Raw genomic sequence first — 6018 nt, 5'->3', positions numbered from 1 at the left:
GAAGTTTATTCAAAAATAAATCATGTTTTAGTGCACAGGGAGAGAGCTGCTTTTGGAAAATATTTCAAAATGTATTCATTTACTTCAGAATTAACATTTGGATTATTTTTTGCAACAGAGCACATGAGTAACACACAGTTATCACCAAGAAGTGACAAAAAAAGTCATCGCACATTCAGGTAATGAAACACATTTAATTGTATTTATTTTAATATAATAATAATAATAATAAATAATAATAATAATAAATATATATATATATATATACATAAATAAATAAAAGACAACCATATATCAAGGAGAAAGGGGAAAAGAAAAGAGACAGGAAGAAAGACATTTTGAGAAGTTAATTAATACAGTATGATTATTGAAACCCCTGTATTTTTGTGGGAAAATATTCTATAAAACGTTGTACATGTTAACACACCTTTAATACTCCGTAACATTTGAAATGTAGGACTTCTACTTTTTCAACGCTTTAACGAAATATGTTCTTGATCAATCACTTTGTCCGTGGAATGGTCATTTTGTTTCCCTATCCTTAAATTGACACATTTTTTATTGCATGTTTTGTGAGCAAAACCCCCAAATATTCAGTCTTTAATCAAAAAGACTAACAATATTCACACAGGAGCGAGATTCAGTGCATATGTTGCATTTGGCTGTAACAAAAACAAATGAAAGCCTTAAAATAATAGTTAGTTTAACATAATGTCAGTTTGTATTCCATCACAGCGTGTGTGTTTGTGTGTATTGGCTATTAGAGACAAAAACACTGCCTGCTCAGGGCACTGGTTAAATAAAGCCAAAAGTAACATTTATGTGTATATTTGTCAGAAATAAACATGTTTCATGATAAAACTAAACATTGTATTACAACATTTATAATTGAATAATTCAGTGAATAGTGCTGTTAGGACAGAAGGTCATATTCCAGCTTGTTGTAGGACACAAAACGACATGTTCCCCTCGAAGACAGACTCACTAACAGAGGCTCTAAGACCTTCTACACTTGAAAGCCAACTGAAACTGTCTCATTTGCAATTTAAAAGATGTTTGCTCTTTTTCCCATTTCTACATAAAAAGTCCTTAATGGGATATTCATGCCAAGGCAGCGGTGTCAGGTTCCCTCCAGGCAAAGCGTCAAACAATTTCCTGTTGACCAAGGTCATACTCTCACTGTCCGCTGGTACTTCCTCTTCATGAGGTCATCTCATTAATCTGCTGTAACACACGGATGAAATATGTTTTGCTGTAACACACGGATGAAATATGTTTCTATGGTATGCTTTAAAGATACTAAACATGTTTTGATAATGGAAAGTGTGCTATGATTTACATTCACATCTGTATTAATTAAAAGATGGAATTCTCCCTCTTCCTAGCATCTGGTTAAAATACGCCCTAGTAAAAGAAACGAGTAGCAAACACTGATTTAAGGTTATACCAGTCTAAGCTAGTGAAGACAGTAACAAGTGTTTGGTCGCCTGTATTAGTAGAACTGTTCAGTCATAAACACGCTATAGGAACCCATTCAGCCTGATGTTCCATCATTTGAATATAAGCATGAGATTAGAGGTATATCTTGTGTTTTTTGTTAAATTGAGATGATCAAAACTTCCCAGTTTATATCTTAACAATTTTTTAATCAAGCTTCATGTCTGATGTTTTGACTATATCACATCATTTTTGTATATGGTATTAGCAAACTAACTTTGGGTTAGTTAGTTAGTTAGTTAGTTAGATAGTTGGTTAGTTAGTTGGTTAGTTAGTTAGTTAGTTAGATACCCAACAGATATATGTGACAGTTGCTAGATGTAAAGATTAGTGATTATTACATTCTGAGTAAGAACTTTCTGTGGTGCACCCTCTGTAAGGTAATCATAAGAGATTCTGAAACACGTGGTAAACACTCATAATGAACTAACAGCCATCTCATTTAACCCTGACCTCTTCTACACTACTGTTTTAGGGCGGGCTAGTTTTCATTTTAACTGGCAACAATGAACTGATGCTGTGGACAATACACACAGCAGAGTCCATCAGCAGCAGACATCACTCTGATTAAATACACATCAGTACGCTCAATTGTTTTGTCAAGAGGCTGTTTTCTGCTCTTTGTGAGGGGTGATAACCACTTCTTTTGTTGGTTTTTCGAGTAGTCCTGTGAAAGGTTTATTGGGTCAGTAACAGCTGCTCAGAGGTGTGAGACCTTTGGTTAGCTCATTCCTATTCAGAGAGGATGTGAACAAGAGGTATGTTTGAAAGATCATTCTGAATAAATTCTAACATAATAATAATAATAATTTATTCCAAAGTGGACCTGTTTTGTTTTAATGACAGCTATTTATGACGGCAGCACGTAGATTTTCCTGCTGCTCCATTTGCTCCTATGATCAGTAATGTTATTTTAATTAGAACTTGTCAATAAATTGGATTGTGCCAGAAAGGAACTGGGCTGTGCAGTATTGATTATTTTCTTTTGGGTTAGAACGTAACGGATGCTTTGAGTTATTCTCCTGAAGAACAACTTCATTTCTAATTACTGCTGTTGTGGTTACATCGTTAATCCAAACGCAGTTATTCAAGGAGCAGTTACATTTAATTTGAACAAATGATTCAACTAAACATAAGAGCTGTGTGGCGTGGTGCCATTTGGCTCACTGTTAACTCTCAGAGACGTAATTAAATCAAGTTCTTATCTGCAGCTGAATATCATGTCTTATTACATGGTTTAGATGAAAATTAGATTCTGATTCGGTCAATTTGGACACTTCAGAGGTTGTTAATACTGGATAACACACCACTGTTAAGCAAAAAAAGAAGGAAAGAGGTTTAAAGATAAAGCGTTGGACATCAGAGAAATCCACAGAAGAAGACAGACAGGAAGTAAACACCACATATAAGACCACATACACGTTTGTTTTCACCATACTCTTAGTGACGATCCGATCGCCTCGTGGCACATTATCCCTCACACAGAGGGTCTTCCACCATACTCAGGGGATCCTCGCTGCTCCTGCAGGACTCTGATGTTGTTCCGCTCCTCAGTGTGATTCTCAGCAGGGAGAAAACTAACAAAAACACAGACCTAGCAGGAATCTGGGGCAGGAATGACATTTCTGAGCATTTGTGTTGGCTTGTAGTGATTGATTAGATCCCTACAGACTCCTGAATGACTTGGGGGGATCACACCATCCCAACAGGCCACTCATCGATGGGCTGATTGCTTCCTTATGTCACACTGGAAAACAACCCCAGACAGCACAAACACCCCCCTCTGACACCATGTTTGATCCAGAGGCCAGAATGCAGATCAGTGCTCTGCTCCAGAGTGATCCACATTCCGTTTCTTCCCTTATATTCTGAAATGTCTCCTCAAAGGGCGTAGCTGGGATTTTGCTCCGGACCCTGAACACTTACAGCTCACCTGTTGCATTGTGGTCCCTCTGCAGCACCTCCTAATGATGCTTTAGAGCTCAGGTGGGCTGGTTGGTCCCGCGAGGCCTTGGATTAACAAACAATGTAAATTATCATTCTGATATGTACCGCTTAATCAAAGAAAAATACTGACGCAAGACCAAAATAACTGTTCCAATTAACAATCGGCAGTGTATTCATGAAGATCTGAAAGAATAGATGTAATATGGTGGTCATAGCCAGACCATAATAAACAGCGACATGATAATAAAACGTGTACTCGCTAAGAAGGAGAAGCTTAGTCTGTAGTTGGACTTATTCAGACCTACCTCAGTGGACAGGGCACTTTAACAACTCTGTTATGTATGTGATGGTATGTAATGTAATCTTATTCAAACAATTTTAATAAAGTTTCCTAAAGAGCAGAAACTTCCCCACAGCCGACGGCTCGTATCCCATCATGCATTTCTCCTGCGCAGTGTATACAGCGCATCAGCTCTCACATTCCTCTTCTGGTGAAATCATATTCTTTAGCCACTGCTGATTTGTTTGGTCACAGCAGCGCCTGCATGATAGATGTTTTTCTGGCTGTGAAAGACCCCCATACACCCCCACGCTCAGACAGTGTGGAGGAGAGTGGAGGTATGTGAGTTGGTCCGTCACGGTGCCAGAACCTCTGCAGTCAGAGGCTCGTACAGATGTTGGCAGTGAGCTTGCGATGAAGGCCGCCAGAAATTATACTCAGAATAGTAACAGTGCTGAAGAATGCCTACCCATCATGCCTAGCTCCAGGACAGGTATCCCTCTCTGCCAGCAACAACGCACAGAGTCAGAGTGACAGGAAGCTCTGTGTGTGCGTGATTGTTTCAATGGAAAGTGCTTGTAAAACATCGGCAGAGTGGAGTAAAATAGATTTTTTATTTATTTATTTCAATATCAAGACAGTTCTTCATTTATAAATGCTGACTGTGACATGATATTGCGACCTCTGCTTGACCTTGTGTTGACAAAGCTTTAGGTTCTGGGAGCTTTCTTTGTTGCTTGAGCCGTAGCTGCTGACAGACTTTGGGAGTAATGGATTACTGTTACTTTTTTTTTTAATGGAGATAACTTGCAGGATAACTAGACCTAGCATTCGGTCTAGATACAGGACCCTGAAGCCTGTATCTTATTTCTACTTTTTTAAACTGTAGTATGTGCTCATGTGTTTCATTTTTGGTGTATAGGCTACCGCATGAATATGCTTAATGAAAGGCAGATTTCCCTCTAAAAGAAATCACTGAGTAGAGGACAAACTGATAGAAAAATATCTTCTTTTCGAAGTTTACATTGCTCTGTTCTCTTACATTATACACTTAACTCTAGTATTTATTTGCATTGCATTAGATGTTGATGTAATCCAAAAATAACAAAGATCAGGTTGCATTACTCTTATATTGTGATACTCAGATTAGGTTACTGATTACATTTTTTGGGGGGTATTTAGTAATGGTAACAGATTTCATTTTAAAGTAACCCTCCCCAACCTGGATTCAGATGTGAAAACTTCTCAAATAAAAATGTTTATATTACCAATGGATTAAGTAACTATGTAAGAATCAACTGACTCTGCATTTTCCCTCAGCTTTACGAATAACTTTTCTACACCAACTCAGTTGTTTTACTTCAGTCTCACAGCTGTCATCAGCCCCATCTCAGGTGAACACTGTCAGACACAGTTAGCTAAAGCAGGTGGACCTGTAGCAGATACACAGTCTGATGCTTCCCAAAGAGAGGCAACAATTGAGTTTACATTGAACTTACATTACAAGGATAACCAGAAACACAAGTCTTATTCTGCTGTACCTGTAAACAAGCTACTGTTTTAACATTCTACCTATGAACTTTCAAAAAATGATCATATGTCAGTGTTGTATTATATTTCAGTTTCACCGTGGATACGTCCCTCAAAGCGTATCTGACCATGCAGATCTGTGGTATAAACGGAACAGTTGGGAGACCAGTCTGTGTTTTTACAGATTATTTTGGTACAAATGATCACAGGTAACAGGTCAGCTGTCCTTCTGTTTACAACGACTCATCTCATGTAAACTGTCTGCTGACACATCAACTTCTCAGACGAGGTCCGCAGGAAAACATGTGGAAGAATTCAGTAAATGAGACCACTGGGATTTCTGAGGGCTCATTTATAGTCGGCAAGTTTGAGCAGCAACACTGGTTTGACTTTTATACAAAACAAATGTTGCATAATTGTGTTATTGTAACAATCTGCTGTCTCTGCTTTTCTCTTACTGACAGTTGTATTTGAATGTCTCCCAAGCTGCATGGGTTTATGGGATGGAGGTCTTGCTATTAATTCAAAACAAACCAGAGACATAAAACAGTTACTCTGAGTTCATGTTTGGAGCGATCTCTCTGCCCGCTGCAGCGAGGCACATTCCAGGTGTTGAGCCACATTCATGTCCTCCGGCCCAACACAGGAGCATTGAGACGTCCGAACAGAGTGTGTGTTGTGGAGGCTGAGCCTGTGTGAGGTGGATGTTGACGGCTGGTGGAGAGGCTCTAAAGTGGCCTGTGTTAAGGTGTGCGTTGTGTGGC

This window comes from Notothenia rossii, assembly GCF_949606895.1.
Source record: "Notothenia rossii genome assembly, chromosome: 10".
NCBI classification, from domain to species: domain Eukaryota; kingdom Metazoa; phylum Chordata; class Actinopteri; order Perciformes; family Nototheniidae; genus Notothenia; species Notothenia rossii.
This window is presented reverse-complemented; position numbering follows the sequence as displayed.